The sequence below is a fragment of the Pleurodeles waltl genome, chromosome 8 (assembly GCF_031143425.1).
Source record: "Pleurodeles waltl isolate 20211129_DDA chromosome 8, aPleWal1.hap1.20221129, whole genome shotgun sequence".
In the NCBI taxonomy this organism is placed as follows: Eukaryota; Metazoa; Chordata; class Amphibia; order Caudata; family Salamandridae; genus Pleurodeles; species Pleurodeles waltl.
The window spans coordinates 613,073,834-613,090,607 of record NC_090447.1 but is presented as its reverse complement, the minus strand read 5'-3'; the positions used below and the strand labels follow the sequence as shown (position 1 = coordinate 613,090,607).

At 41.2% G+C, this 16,774-nt stretch overlaps 1 protein-coding gene across 2 annotated transcripts in view; it reads right to left on the bottom strand.

Annotated features, from left to right (window-relative positions):
- The window catches only part of FRMPD4 (FERM and PDZ domain containing 4), a 1,397,101-nt gene that overhangs the window by 252,836 nt on the left and 1,127,491 nt on the right, over positions 1-16,774 (bottom strand). The gene's annotated exons all lie outside the window — the stretch shown is intronic.

Below are 16,774 nucleotides of genomic sequence, written 5' to 3'. Positions count from 1 at the left end.
AACAACAAACACACTAAAAACAAGCATAGGTAAATGCAGGAAAAAGTGCAATAGCCAATAGAAAGGAGGAAAAGTAAGTGGCAAGCACAGCAACCAATGAAAAGCAAGGGGGTGGGATGTAAGCCCCTGTTAAGATTGATATTAAATACAATAGATTTAACAAGCACATCACAAGCACTGTGTAGTCAAAACCTAACAATAAGGAAAAGCCAAGGGTTATTAGACCTTGAATCATCGATTCCCTCTGTATTTCCTCATTTGTTAGTAATGGGCCAGATTTTCATCAACCCTGAATTACTGGTAACCGCTAGTATCAGTAGCTCACAGAATCGGGATACAGTGGCCAGTGTTGCCAGTGGTGATGGTGAATTACAGTAAATTAGCTCAAAAAGATTCCTTTACACAGGTGTTACAAAGGCCCCTGCACACCAGGGCGTCTTTCAAAGGAAGGCTATGAGCATCTGTGAGATATGGGAGTGTCAAGGGCCACTCGTCATATTCTGCAGAAGTACCCCATTATGTTTTTTTACACCACTGGGTCTTTACAAAATATTACAGGAAACATTCCAGTGACTTGCCCAGAAAGTTGTCTCAGTGGCCTAAAAAAGACTCCTGCAGCCCCTGCGGTGCAGGGGGCACCCGAGCTCCCGGATGCCCCCTCAGCACAGTACCCTGTGCACGGGTGGCAGGCCCCTGACTGGTCCAAGGGGGAGGGGCTCCCCTCCAGGTACATTCCTAGGGGGCCCCCTCAAGTTCTATTATGCCAATGGGTTGAGTATGCTTTCAGCGTTTCTCCCTCACTTGAATTTTCCATTAGAGTAATCCTTCTAGAGTCTTGGACAGTCCTTCAACACAAATAGAGTAGTTCATACCTTGCTGTTAAAACTGGTTGCACAAAAACTCTTTATCACTAACACTTACGAGGAGTCTCGTGTGTTTTTGCATCCAATATATGCATGGGTGTGCAACAAGGCAAGCAACATAGTAAACACTTTTCCCCTTTTGCTTCCAACGTTACTCCGCATTTAACAATGTTGCACTTACAATCAACAACAGCTAACATCTTGTATAATGTGTGAGTCCAAAACCTGAGCATGTGCAATTTGCACCCACACGGTAACAGTGCTACTGCTAAAATGGCAATAAATATGTTGTGCACCATTTGCTGCCCACTTTGATCCTACCAAATGACCCCAAATGTCACCATTTCAAAGAAGTCTCTGCTTGTGGTCGATGATAAGGATCCTGATGACAGATTATATAAGCATTGCATTGGTTCAAAAAGTTGAGCATAACCTTTTTTATTGTTTTTTGCTGATTATGCAGTAGTTGTGACAAAGTGGATCATTTGATGAAATGGATAGCACCCCATCCACTAAGTTCAGTAAAGGTTTCAGTCATTTAAAGGTAAGCTCAAATCCTGGTAGCCTTTGCACAGCACAGACAATCTTAACTTAAGAAAACGTATACAGTATTTACAAGTACCAAAACAGTTAAAAAGTCAAACGAACAACACAATAAAAACCTCACCAAAAGGCACCAAAATGACAAAAAACAATAAGAGAAACCAGAGATATGACTTTTTATAGTTATAAGTAAAAATATCACAAAAAAGCACAAAGCGCCAACCGCAGGCAAGATTTCCACCTTCGGATTTAGTCTCTTTTCTGGAAGTTGGATCCCTTCAATGGGTCAAGGATGCAGGCTGTAGTCGAAGTTTGTTCAACACCTTTGGATGCCAAATGGCATCTGGCATGCTAAATAAGATTTGCTGCTGCAGAGAAGACCATAGTGGGAGCTGGGGCAAAATCAGGCCCACCAGCAATGCACGCTTGTCCATTTGGCTAGCAGGTTGATCCCGATCCCATGATGCTTCCCCAGGCAGAAATTTGGAAAAAGTTTCTAAGTCCCAAGTTTTAGGCCTAGGCAGGAGGGGTACACTGGGACACCAGCCAAAGGTTTCATGACCTCAGGAACAGATCTTGGGGGCCATGACTCACTCCAACAGAAGTCATTAGCAGGGTACAGCAAAGATCCAGTTGTAACAGGTCAGCTGGACTCTTTCAAGAAACTGGTCTTCTTGCAGCTTTTGTGTCCCAGTAACTTAACAGAAGGTCCGCTAACTGACCTTTGGAGTCCAGTCCTTTGTCCCGTGTACATATGGGAGCAGATGCCGCCTTTAAAGTTTACTTCAAAGGTCTCAACAACAGGTGCAGTCCTCCTTCTGTATTCCACAGGTCCAGCAATGTTCTGAGGAGGGCACCCAGGACTACCATATTTGTGCCACACACTAGCATTTCAGTGGGAGTCATTCCTGGCCTCTTCCGGACCAATAAGGAAAAAGTTCCCAAAGGTAACCCTACCCACTTTTGCCGCAGTTTTTGTGTGCCCTTCTCCAAACAGTCCAACAGTGTTCCTCTCTGACTAAATCTAACATGGCAGAATCTTTCAACTTCTAGGCAGAATTTCTATTCCCAACCTGTAGGTGTGGTCAGTGAAATGAGCAACCCTTCCTGTGCGGTCATGCAAAATGAGTTTAGGGCACACTCCTTTCCCACTCAGTTAGGTGCCTGATTGGCTTGTAGGACTAAAAAGAGCATGGCCAGGTGTTAGCTACTTTTATCTGTAACAAGAGAGGCCTCTTTGAAGATAATTATGTTCCTGGCACTGCCCACAAGGCATCCTGTCAGAAGAACAGAACACCTCCCCACACTCAAGGCCAATGTCTCAGCTATGTGAGCAAGTTTATACCTCAAGGAATTATTCTGTTCTTGGATGGCAGTTGGAAGCTAATGCTAATGGGCCTCTAGGGGCTGTAAGTAGGCAAAGTGACTTTTTAAAACTACCTTTTGTAAAACATTGAGTACAAATCTGAATTTACCAATGAATAATAACTACTCAAGAATGAACACTTTAACTTGTTGCTAGGCAGATGTAGCATTATTTAATTATATTTAGAATAGCCAGCTGCCACAGTGAACACATCTTATGGGGCATTGTCACTGCAAGGGTATGTTTTCCATTAAACCTTGGCATGTGCTATTTTTAAGTACCATGCACCTTGCCCAAATGGGCAATAAGGCATACTTATGTGTGACTTGTTACAATTTAAAAAGAGGGTTTTATACCTCTGAAAAGGGGTTAATTTGACAGGTCAAATTTGCAGCTTTGTAACTGCACAGAGAGGTTATAGTAGTAGACCTGCAGTCAAAGTTTCCACTGTCACTCTAGTGGTGGCACAGTGGTGTGCTACAGTCCACTAGCGACATTTAACTCACAGGTCCTGCGTACACATTGTACTATATAATAATAGGCACTTAAAGGTGAGTTATATTTGCCAATTAGGAGTATGGTCAAGTACAACATGTTTTAGCAGTCAGAGCGCATACACTAGGCAGCAGTCCAGTAACATCTAGCAAAGGTTGGGGTGAGCACACATATAGGGGCAAAAGGGCATTTTCCTACAGTAGTGAATATGGCAACAAGAGTTTCTTAAATCTCAATTACCCAAACATTTGTGCAACAAGGCAAAAAGGGAGAAAACAGATTATGAAGTAATGACTTGAACAAATGAATACTGTGAGAAAATTCCTTTTTTTGCAAGATCACCTTCATTTCTTTTGCTAACTAATATTGCAGATTTTTTAACTCTCAGCCTGCAGCGCAATTTCCAGTGAATGTGAGCTGACCCCTAAATCATAGCGAAATTAGCTAATCTCCAATGAAAATATTTAACTTTCTAGTAAGGTACAGGAAAATACAACAGAATGACAAGTTAAATGTCACCTGTTGACTGCAGCACCGTTTGTACCATCCAATACGCTGCTACAGTTTTTAAACAAACATACATGTCAAAGTATTCCTTTTAAGGTTGAGAGTAAGCGTTCAACCCCATGTATACTTTTGGTATACTTCTCATGGCTTAAAGCAATTTAATTTGTTGGTTGCAGTGTCCTTTAAAAAGTCTTGCTCTCTAGTGGTGAGTTCTGCCTTTTTTCACTTGTTCTTCTGTTTCAGAGCAGTGATTAACTACTGTATTATTCCACTTTGGTTTCTTTATCTATTGCTGTGATGGACTACTTTTGTTATTTCTTTGTTACTCCCTTTTAACTGTGGGTGTTTAAAGCAGGTAGCCTGTGCATGATTGCCACGTGCAGTTCCTCTCACCTCCTCCCATTTTGCTGACATTTGTTTTGGCTTAATTCCAGTGCTTTCCTCATTTACCTCAGGCTCCTAAAATAAGCTTATTTTACAAAAGAAACACCCAGTGAGTAAATGTTTAGATCACTGCTCACGAAAGCCACAATATGCCCTTTCTGGTAGAATGTAGCTAAACCTAGAAGCAATGATGTGAAACGTGCTGTTCAAATGTTTACAGAACTGGAGGTAGTGCAGTCATCTTCTCATCACTCCTCAAGGGCTTTTTTTATTTGTTTGTCTTATTTTTACTTAGTGATATACAGGCTACATGACTCATTATGTTTACTCCAATCTTATAACATATGTTTAAAATATGAAAGTGTTTTAAGGTTCCCAATCAGGGAAGATCAGTGTATCTGACTAAACATCCCAAGTTACCACAGGGCGCCAATGAAAGCAGAGTTTCTTAAAGAAATACATTTGCCCACTTGATACGTAATTTTCAACATTGTTATTCAATAGTTCTTTCCGGCATTGTCTATGTAAAACGCCATGCTGCAGATGGGGGACAGACGGACTGTATTGAAGTAAAATTAATTGATACTGAACTTGCTGAAGTTCTGATTATGGTAAAACACTGTACCTCCCCTCCCCAGGGTTCTGAAATTCAGTTCAAATTGGAATTCCTGAGCAACAGCCAAGAGAGACCAAGGTATATTAGCAGTAACAATCATGACGCTTATATGACACAATCAAGGGCCGTCGATCAAGACAAAGGGTTTTCTTCATGATGTTCTCACTTTTCTTTTCGGTGGACTCCTTGGTACATTTGCAATACATACAGAGACAGGGATAGGGCCCTTCACTTTCAGGCAACGTTGGTGAGGTACGTCCCAGCCTGTCAGTCATGCGCTTTATTGGTTCGGGGGGCATTATCGCCCCCGGCCCGTGATCATTATATGCGTCTTTTGAACCTTGTACCTTTAAGTGGGCCTCCTATGGGCCGTGGGATTCCTCCCCCCACCAACATTAGGTGGGATCTAGATATTCGGGTACTGGGGGACTCTGATTTTAAGTTACCAATTTGCTCCCCCCTGGCATCTATAAGTTCTTTTGAATCTAGATTATGCTATCCTTTCGTGTAGTGAGACATGCAGACTTTGAAATGCGCTACTGGCTATAGTCACAATGAATAGATGGGGGAAAGTACCTTGGTGAGGGCATCTGGGGGTCATTCATGATCTCCTATGGCTTTTACTACACTGTCCACCCAGGGGCTATGGATCCACTCCATGCATTTGCATATGGCTTTCTTGTTTGCATCTTACCAGATTTTCTCTGTTATGATTTTGCACAAGAATTTGACTTCTGGGATGTAGAGTGACATCTTAGTGACAAGCATTCATTTTTACTGGCTGAGATAAGGTCATTCCAAGCATTTGCACATGGTTCTCTTGTTTTCCTCTTGTCAGATTTTCTTTATTATGATTTTGTGTAGGAATTTGGCTTCTGGGATGTAGACTGATACATTGCATTAATTTTGTTTGGCTGAGATAAGGGCACCTGTTTGTACTAATCTCACAACTCTTGGCTTATAGTCTCTACTCCTTTTTTCAGTTCTATATATAGACCTCCGATGGACCCTTCATTTGGAGCGGCTTGCTGAACTAACCTCTTGAGGTGAAAGATACCCCATTCTAGTTCCCTTGATGATACAGTAAATTATAACATATTATTGAGGTTGGCTGGATAGCTATCTGAGATGTGTATCTAATGCCCGCTTTGGGTCATATGGTTGGACTGCATTACATATATATAATCCACTTATTTTTGACCTTTGATATATTTTACGGTTCCTACCCAGACCATGGGGACCTAGCAGTCCACCTTTGTTTTGATTTCTGGGCTTACACTCTGTTCATTCTGGGATGTGTGGATTAGTATCTGACAATGATTCCCACACAGTTCTCGAGATCTGACACACACTTTCTGAGTTGAATGCGGATCTGTTTGCCAGTCTTATGTTATTACACTTCATAGGTGGTTGGTGTGCTTGGCACTTACGTATGTCTTCAGCGTGAATATGGTGTCTTATTGGGCTAGTCTATTCTTTCTTGGTACCTGGTACACCTGATCTATTCTCTATGGGTTTATGGTTTGGGTTTATGCAATTGGGCCATGATATTGCTATTATTATTTCCTTTCTTAGATTCCTTCTCTCTGGGTTGTACTTCCTGCCCCAGTATTTATGTTCATTCAATATGTGTCCTGAAGAAGGTGGTAGACTGCATTTTGGGTTTGAACACTGAAACACTAGTCAACGCCATCTGAATGAGTACCTGAGGACCATATTATCGCCTGAGAAGAATTAAAGAAAATTAAAGAAAATTTCCCAGCATGGTACATCTATAGCTGGAAGTTTATTTAATCTTGTATGTTCCAAAAAGAAGATTTTCCAGTTTAATATAGAAAACAATAATTGTATATCTGTTCACATTAAAGTACAAAGGATATAACTGTGTTTCAACATTGTACAAGATGACCATTTAATGAACATATTCGGTATACGCAAGTATTTTTGATTTTCAGGCCTGTAACTTGAGATTTTATTGGTATACATAGTTTGTATCATGACTGGTATGGCTGTGATATGAATGAGTGAGAGATCTGATTTTAGCATATTTGGGGTTTGGTTGTGACCTCTTAGAGAGTACTATTTTGTTACAAGCATTGTTGGTCCTGATTGTTTTTTTATTAAAATACTTGTTCTCAAAGTATACATTTGTGGAGTTCAACATGTAAATTTGAAAATAAATTAGGTAACAAAGGATATATTATACAAATAAATAATAAATAAAAAAAGTTATTCACTTGGATGAGTTATTTAATGTGGTATTTCGGATGAGATAATAGAAGCATGGATATTGATGAGTTATACCAATGTTAAACAATAGAGTTGGTAGGTTGTTCTTTTTTTGCTCTTGGCGTCTTTGTCCTGCTTCTGCCTTTCTGCATTCTTATCGTCAGGGGCCCTCGTATGTTTCTTAGAAAAGGAAGGGTCATAACATAACCTTTAGGAGGGGATATCACAGCTCTAGATTGATTTTCACTCATCCTTCTTGTGAATGGGTTGGCATTAGAAATTGGGTCTCTAGTTGGCATGGGTATGTGCCAAATCCAAGTAGGGACCACCACTCTAGTCATGGTAAGTCAGATACACAGTAAAAGATAACCTGTGCTCACCCTCTGGCAGCTTGGCACAGAGCATCTAGACAAATCTAAAGAGGCAATGTGTAAAGTATTTGTGCAACACACACATGCAGTAACACAATGACAATACCACAGAAAGTATACATACCAGGTTAGAAAAATAGATTGTGATTTTATAAATAAGTTAAGACCAAAGCAACAACCATCCAATGATTAGAAGAATAAAACAGTTCTAGCAATTTAGGGGTTACTTGAGGTTATGATGGACAGGGGCACAGTCAACAGTTGAAGCCGACCGTTATGGAGAGTGGAGCTGGGTATAGGAGCCATGCAGGTCCAAGAAACAGTACCCTGATCTTGGTTGCAAGCACGAGATGCAGGGCAATGCGGCAGAAGATGCGTCGGTGTCACTCCCTTAGTCGAGTGAAGCATTAATTTTTCAAAAGCGCTGATGGCGTTGTGCTGGTTTCGGAAGTCAAGTGTTGTTTTCCTTGTTGTTGAAGGGGTGCATTGATCGTCCTTCAGCGATGGTGGAGCTGTGGTAGTTTCAGTGCTGCATTGATGCCGATGTGCTGGATGACTCTTCTCACAGGCAGGGGATGCGTAGGTCAATGTGGCAGTGCTGGAGATGCTGCTCAGTACCTCAGTGTGATCTGCCGATTCCCGCAACCGGGTCGATGTGTCGGTTGCCGCTTCCAGCAGGCAGGAGATATGTCAGTTTCACTGGTGCTAGTATCTGGGTCCATTTCCAGTGAACCAGAAACTGGAACAGAGGTAGAGACTTTGATATATTTTTAAGTCTCTAGCAACAGGAGGCAAGCTAACAAGCTATTGGGGATCAGTTTGGGGTGCAAGACAGAGACCTGCCTCCCTCAGTAAAGACAGAGAGCAGCAGGCAGTGGGACAGTACAGAAGAAAAACAGTTCTTCCAGGCTACCAGTCCAGCAGAGTAGCAGTCATTGACACAGCACTGCAGTTCCTCTGGCAGAATCCAGTTGTAGGACCAGAAGTGTCTGATTTAGTGGGGTCAGAGACCCGTACCTATAGCCTAATGTGTCCTGGAAGTGGGGGTAACATCAAAGAAAGGTCTTTAAAGTGCACATGTATCCTTTCTTCCTCAGCCCTGACTTCAGACTATTAGTAGTCCGTAATCACTACTTTGTTTCGAGACAGGCATTGCCTACTCAGGTGTGTCAGCCCCTCCCGCCCTTCCAGCCAAGGAAGAGCCATCAGAATGCAAATGAATGCAGATGAGCACCTAGACAAACCTATCCTTCCAGGGTTTGTGGATGCCTAGTGGGAATGCACAATGTGTAGCTGACACCCATCCCAGACATGTATTAGAGACAGGTTGTAGGCACAAAGAGCTTTGGGAGAAGAGAAATGTAAATTTTCTAAAAGTGGCATATCTAAAATAGTGACGTGACCTTAAATCCAACTTACCAGTAAAGAGGATTCATCATTACAATTACAAAGATATGCAACTTGACACAGCTCCTCCTTTTCAATCAGGAATTACAGCTTAAAAGTGTATTGAGGAATTCTCACTGTTAACCTGTGAGAGGAGAAGATGTCACACTAGTGAAAAAATGAATTTGGGTGTTTTTTACTATTAGGACATGCACAAATTAAAAGTACATATCCCACCTTTTACTTACACAACACCCTGACTTGTGGGCTACCTAAGGCCTACCTTAGGAGTTACTTATGTGGAGTACAAGAGGAGTTTCAGTCTTGGTGAAGGGCCTTAAATGTCAAGTCAAAGTGGAAGTAAACTGCACACACAGGCTCTGCAGTAGCAGGTATGAGACATGTTTAATTGCTGGTTAAGTGGGTGGCAAAATAAATGCTGCAGGCCCACTTGTAGCATTTAATTTACAGGGCCTGGGTATATGATATACCACTTTACAAGGGACCTTAAAAGTAACTTAAATATGTCAATTGTATATACACCATTGTTACATTTTTAAAGGAGCGAGCATATGCACTTTAATACACTGATTAGCAGTGGTAAAGTGCTCAGAGTCCCAAAGCCAACAAAAACAAGGAGACTCTTCAGAGAGGGCTATTTTCCAAAGGGTGGATAGGAATCCCCATATGTTATGAACGAGGCACTTAATGTACCAGTCGTGGTGGTGCTGGGACATTTTTGTCACTCATGCAAGAAAATTGCATTTATAATGACATGGTAATTGAGAGTGAAATTATTTAAAAAAACGTGACCTGCATTAAGTAGGATTTCCTGGGGATCTATGAGAAGATATCAATTTCAACTCCATACATCAGATTATTCAATTGGAATATTGCAGGAATTAAATGAAAGTTAGCCAATGATGACTAGGGTAAATTCATCGATGATCATCATCTATGCATTTCCCAAGACAGCTGGGTGATTAACCAACTTTTCAGATTATGCTTTAATACATATACTGTTGAGGCCCAAGAATCTAGGGGGCATATTTATACTTTTTCACGCACAACTGCGCCAACGCAGTTGTGAGCCAAACATTTCACTGCCGGCTAACGCCATTCCAACGTGCAATGTGGGCACCTTATTTATGGAATGACGTTAGCCGGTGCTGTGGACTGGTCTGAATAAAAAAAAAAGACTCATACCAGGCAGCGCATGGGAAAATGGGGGTTGTGCGTCAAAAAATGGTGCAAGTCAGGTCTGAGACAAAAATCAGGTCTCAAACCGGACTTGAGCCATTTTTTTTGATGCACAATCCCCATTGACATGACTCCTGTCTTAGCAAAGACAGGAGTTATGCCCCCTTGCCCAATGGCCATGCCCAGGGGACTTATGTCCCCTGGATATGGTCATTGGGCATAGTGGCATGTAGGGGGGCCCAAATCAGGCCCCCCTACGCCACTTTAAAAAAAACATTAAAAAATACTTACCTGAACTTACCTTTAGGTCCCTGGGATGGGTCCCCCATCCATGGGTGTCCTCCAGGGGTGGGCGAGGGTGGCAGGGGGTGTACCTGGGGCAGGGGAGGGCGCCTCTGGACTCCTTCTGAGCCCACCGAACCCTTAACGCCTGCCTAGACCCAGGTGTTAAAAAACGGCGCACATCAGGATGTGTGCAGTTTTTTAAGGCCCACCCCCTCCTGTTCGTCAAAATGACGCTGGGGTGTAAATAAGGCGCACAGGCCTTAAAGTCATTTTTTGGAAGGGAACGCCTACCTTGCATATCATTAACGCAAGGCAGTTTCCTGCTTCCGGTGGAATTTTGCCATCCGCGGGGTCAGGCGTCAAAGTTTAAATATGGGGCAGTGTTTGCGCCGAATGTGCGTCAAATTTTTTGACACACATTCAGCGCAAACAGAGTATAAATATGCCCCTAAGGTGGGTAAACTGTTGAGGGTAATTATTTTGGTAAAATCCTCCCTAGATTACTCTATTAAGAAAGTTGATACGACCTTCCCGGACTTTCTATTACCTAGATTGATATCCAAACAAGGGAATCTTTATCTTCTAGTAGATATCTATAATAGAAATACCTGATTTAATAAAGAATTCCTAAAACGAAAAACACTGGATATTATTTTAAAGGCTTATTGTGAAAGACATCATGTGTTATGATGGGAAACTCAAATAATTGTTTTGAACCGTATGATCCTATGGCAGAGTTGGCAATAGAAGAGGATGAGATCTGGGGAATACCTTCCCTACTTAAACCTATCAGAAAGGTGATAAGTGCGGCCGCTTTACAAATGGTAGAGCCTGCAGTGACCTATAGCCTAAGACCCTGCAATGGTCACTCTCCATCAGACCAAAGTGCCAAACTAACTTTTAGAAGAGGCAATTATGTAAGCAGTATAAATTATATCCTGACCGATCTTAGCAAAATGGCTGACATGAAGATCACCGAAAAAACAGAATGTGACCATGATCCTCTTTTGCTGAAATTAAAGAGGTCCCTAATTGGAGACCTGATATATCCTGATGCATTCCCCACAAAACATTAGAGTTATCCTGCAACACATGAAATGTAAATTGGGGGTACATATATAAATCAGAGAATTCCATGCAAGTGGTCTATAACACACTTGTTTCAGCCCTTTCCTCCATAGAGGACCAGGCTTCAACAATCTCTCAGTTCATGGTCGTCCATGATGAGTTATTCATTAAATGAAAACAAATCTTTCTGAAAGGGAATAAAAATTGCTCACCCCTTGCTAAGTTAAATAAATAATTTACCCGTGATTTCAGGAAGGCAAAAACTGCACTCATTACGACTATAAAAATGAGGGAAAGAGTGGCATAATTGAATACAGGCAGAATTACAAAAAAAAGATAAAGTCTTGCAGAATAAAATGGTAAAAAATGTTGAAAGATACATTAGAATTGGTGAAGACGAGTAGGGGCTTTTTTCATCGAGTGATACATGGCAGGGGTAAGGACCACTTCCTACAATGCAATCAGGGAAGTCGGTTGCATATTTATCAGCATTCTTATGTTGAGATGCTTGAGACATAAGAAATACCTCGATATTCTGATTGATACTATTTTTAACCATTACTTGGCGGGAGCTGTCATGTAGGCAATACCTCAGTTGAAGGTTGGCGGAAGGGATACATTTGGACTATCCTTACCTCTACTCTTTGAATTAACATTGTATTGTTATAATCAATTTCCCTGCGGATATCATTTTCATAGACTGCTTGGCGGGAGCTGTCATTTTACATTTATTTACATGTGCACTACCCACAATGATGAATCTGGACAAACCATACCCGGGTCGATTACAGTACCAGCATTTTTGATAATGATAACAGCGATAGTTTATACATCCCGTCCCAGCGTACTGCTAGACGGGATTTAGCACATTTTATGGACACTATGTAATAGCATTATGTGTCAGTCCCTTTGACATTTTCCTATAGATTGCTGAATCAACACAGATGACTAGCTAGACTTCTTACTTCTATTTACTAATACATTCCTATCAGGTAACTATACAGACATCCAATGGCAATGTCTTTTTCTTTTGACTCAATTCATGCAGATTATTGCATTTGCTGGATCACGAATGGTCATCGCTATCCCGTTGGGGCCCATTCTTTAATTTGAGGAGGGTAAGAATTATTCTATTTCAGTTTATGATAACTAGAAGTGTACATCCACACTTCTTCACATTTTTCGAGCGTAGCACTAAGTGGTTCCACTATTGTGTTTTGATTTTCACTGGCATGTATTGATTTGCAACATGTGTTGTCAGACTACTGTGTGTTTAGTAACCTTTTTTCTCATTTTAGGTTCCTTTTCCACATATTTAATTAAGTTTACCGTAACAGTGAGGATTAGGTATGATTTTTTTAGGTCCAGATGAATCGCACTTAGATCTTTTTAGACTAACTTAGCGAGAAACACGTTGGCCTTTCCATGTCAGGCAGTGTAGGGATTTCCAACTCTACCTTCCACATACAAAACCCCTAGACGATAGGGCTTTTGACACAAGACATTAGATTTGAGTAGGGAATAACAGACATTATTCTTATTTTCCCCCCATTTTCTTTGTTTTTAACCTCGATAGAGGCTCACATTCTCAATACACATTTAATTATATGGTCCCTCTAGTCAATTTTAACAGTTTATTTCACCAATCCCACATTACTGCATTCACCACCGGCAAAAGTTTCTAAAAGATCTCCGGTAAAGAGCCCCCTCGAGGGGCCCATCAGGCATTGCAGTGCCGGCCTGATGAGGAGGAAAGCCCGATGATGAAGCATGTCACCGAATGGTGAGTGAGGGCTCTTGTTCCGAAGTTTAGATACTCTCAGGGACCTATTGATTTCTCCCAGATTAGGTAGAGATCAATCACCTCCACTGCGGATCTGTGCACCCATTCTTTTGTGATTGATATGGTAGTACTGTGCACAGGAGCAATTAGAAAATCTCCCACCACATGAGCCCTCTTTTTCTGTCTTCACATTTTAGTACAGCAACTAGCTGTGGGGTGTATTTTGATTGCACACAAGTTTATTATAAGTTAGAGCAATCATGTCAGACATTCAGGGTCTGAGATTTGATGAGGATACCGTCCAAGCTTTTCTTCAGGCTCCCTCATTTCTAGGAGAGGACAATAGTGGTCCTTCTGGATGTTCAAAGGAAGACTGGGATCAGTTGTTATCTCTGAAAAAAAAGTTAACCAAAACAGTTTTACATGGTGCCGTTATGACGGAATATCTAAGAGCTAATATCGCCCTTAACGGATTGGTAGTCACTAATGTATCCTGTATTTTCTTCCAAGATCTTCAATTTTAGAACGATTGGGCACAAATATCTTGGAAATGTACTGCGACTGGATGGTTCTGATTATCAATACTTCAAAAAGACTGGCAGATTCTATTACCATACAAATTTCCATGATGGAAACCTCAATTAAGGCAACTATACAATTTGCTCCATTTATGTCCTGATTGGCAGAAATCAATTCGGAACTCAACAAGACTAAGGAACATCTCACTTGTCAGAAGATCACTAAATTACAGAAGGACATCAAGAAATTCAGCGGGGAGAAAGTATACCCTTACACAGAAGAGGATTATCACCCAGAAGGAGGGTCAGAGTCTTTAGATGAGTCAGGAAGCTTCCCCGTAGACCACGTACACATTACCAGCGCTCTAGTTCAGACGGTTGGAGCAGCAATGACGAGTGGAAGAAGAATTCAAATTGTCAATTTGCATAAATAAACATGGTACCCACGTTACCTTACCCACAATTTCCTATGTGGCACCATCCTCTATATCCTTTCATCCAACTCCGCCCACAAGCACCATTTAATCCTTTTTTAGGAAGAGGCTGGGGCAGGAGCTGAGGAAGAAACAGAGGAAGATGAAAAAATGTGCATTGGGAACCAGAGGAACAACAGATGATAAGCAGGAGCCGCAGTGTGTGCAGTGGGGCGCCAGCAAAGAAGACCTAGTCATCAGTCTGTCTGTAAAACGTTAACTCCTACGGAGCTAACAGTTCTAAATAAAGGTTTGGGCTTTGTCCCTACACCTAAAGAAGATTGGTTTCGACTCAATTGTGAAATAACTGCTCTTTTTCAAAAAGTTCACCTGCACTTCTTCTTTAAAGACTACCCTATTACGTCATTTACAGGTGACACTAACCTGAGGAATCCATCTACTTTCGTGCCTCCCCCAAGTCTGGTACCAATCGAGGTCCTAACTTATGAAAAAACAGTACGGCATGAGATTGAACAATTACAACCAACCCGAACTTTTAAAAATGTATCCAATATTGAGAAACAAGCAATCCGCTCCCTGTCCCAGGACCCAGACATTACTATTAAACCTGCGGATAAAGGACGAGCTTTTGTGTTTTTGGACACCACATTTTACAGACAGGAATCTATGAGATTGCTGAGTGACACCTCATTTTATGAACATATATTGTCAAACCCAACACAACGTTTACAACATACCATCCGGAGTATGATAGAAGAAACAGAAACAGCTGGATGAATCACGCATCAAGAAGCAGAGTTTCTGTACCCTAAGGAACCTCAGGTCCCTTACTTCTACTGCCTTCCAAAAATACATAAAGGGACCCCCTCCTCTGGGACGCCCGATAGTGTCAGGTATAGGATCTTTACTAGAACCTCTTTCCAAATTTTTTGAATTTTTCCTTCAACCTGTTGTCCAACAGACATCTAATTTTCTTAAAGATACAAAAGATACGTTGGTGCTGCTGGACCACATCAATGCTAGTAGTACCAATGATATGCTAATATGCCCAGTTGTGGAGGCTTTATATACCAACATACCACAGGAGGCCACTCTAGAAGCAGTAGAGGAGATTCTTACCTCTACAACTTCGATCTATAAGACCCCGATAAGCTTTGTTCTAGAATGCCCCAGCCTAGCTTTGAAAGAACATTTCTTCCGATTCGAAGAACATCTAAATTACCAGACACAAGGGACATCTACCAGTACTACTTTTGCTCCTAGTCTAGCCTGTCTCTATATCTATACTTCTGAGAGACGCCACATTTTGGAATCTACAAACCCTTTCTTTTCCAATATTCTATTATGGCGATGATATATTGATGACATACTGATTGTTTGGAAGGGTGACAGAGATGAGGAAACTAGATTTATCAGCTGGGTCAATACTGTAAACCAGCACTTATGTTTCAGTGCCACTATTTCTAATAAGGAAGTTGCTTTCTTGGACCTACGTATCATCCTGAAAGACAGAATCTTACATTCCTCCATCTTTCAGAAACAGACTGATAAAAATAGCCTACTGTTATTTGACGGTCATCATCCTAAATCTTTGAGGACCAATCTACCTTTTGGCCAGTTTTTGAGATAAAGGCTCAACTGCAGTGATATTTCTGACTTCTACATACATTCTGACACTCCAAGTCCAAAACTGAGGGACTGACATTATCCCATAAAGGTCATTTCGCAGGCTAAAAAGAGAGCCCTTGTATACCTATGGAAAGTTTGTTGACTGATTCCCAGAGAAACCAACAGACTAGACTCACCTGTGTTACAACCGTCACGCCCTTGAGCAAATGTTTTAAGAAAATCATCAATAAAAAATGGCCTATAGTGACTAATTCCGGAGAGCCTCTGGGCAGACCATTATTTTCATTCAAAAGAACACAGAACATCAGAGGTTTGATAGTACATACCAGACCAAGACGAAAAAGGACCACTGACACTACCCTGTCAAAGTCCAGGTTGGGGATCAGAGGACACCATCCCTGTGGAGGTTGCAATGTTTGTCCCCTATCAATGAATACCACTGAATTAGATTTAGGGAAGTCCAAAAGGTGGCAGTTAACCAAACAAATGAACTGTCACACAAGCTTCAAATAAATTAACTATGCACTACATTGAACAGAATCACACACCTAATGATATGAAATGGATAATTCTGGAGAGTGTGATGGAAAATAGAGAATGTGCTATCAGACTTTTTGAGAAAGAACAATGATGGGTGCAAAGATTAAGAACCCATATCAGGGCCCTCAGAGATGAGGTGCCTTGGTCGGAATTGATATGACCCTGATCATTAATTCCAGGGTTTTCTCTGTCTTTCTTCAAAGTACATACTATTTAGAGACTACAACATCTGCCTCAGGACATATTCAGACTATAATAAGATCTCACACCAAGTGGGCTGACATTTTTACATACATTGTTTGATAAATCTCTTGCACTTTATACACCTGTGTGTGTTCAATCTTTCCTCTTAGGATTTCCTTGTGTTTGTGTTCCCTAACGGGGTTCTATAAATAAATATACAAATATAAGTTATTAAATCATGGACATTGCACATTAGATTAAAATGGCCACCACATTTGCGAAAATCCTTTCATATGACCTTAATTCCACACTCCAAGATTGTCGTGCCATTCTGGAGTGTTGCTACAGTCCTATCTCTACCCCTTTATTTGCTG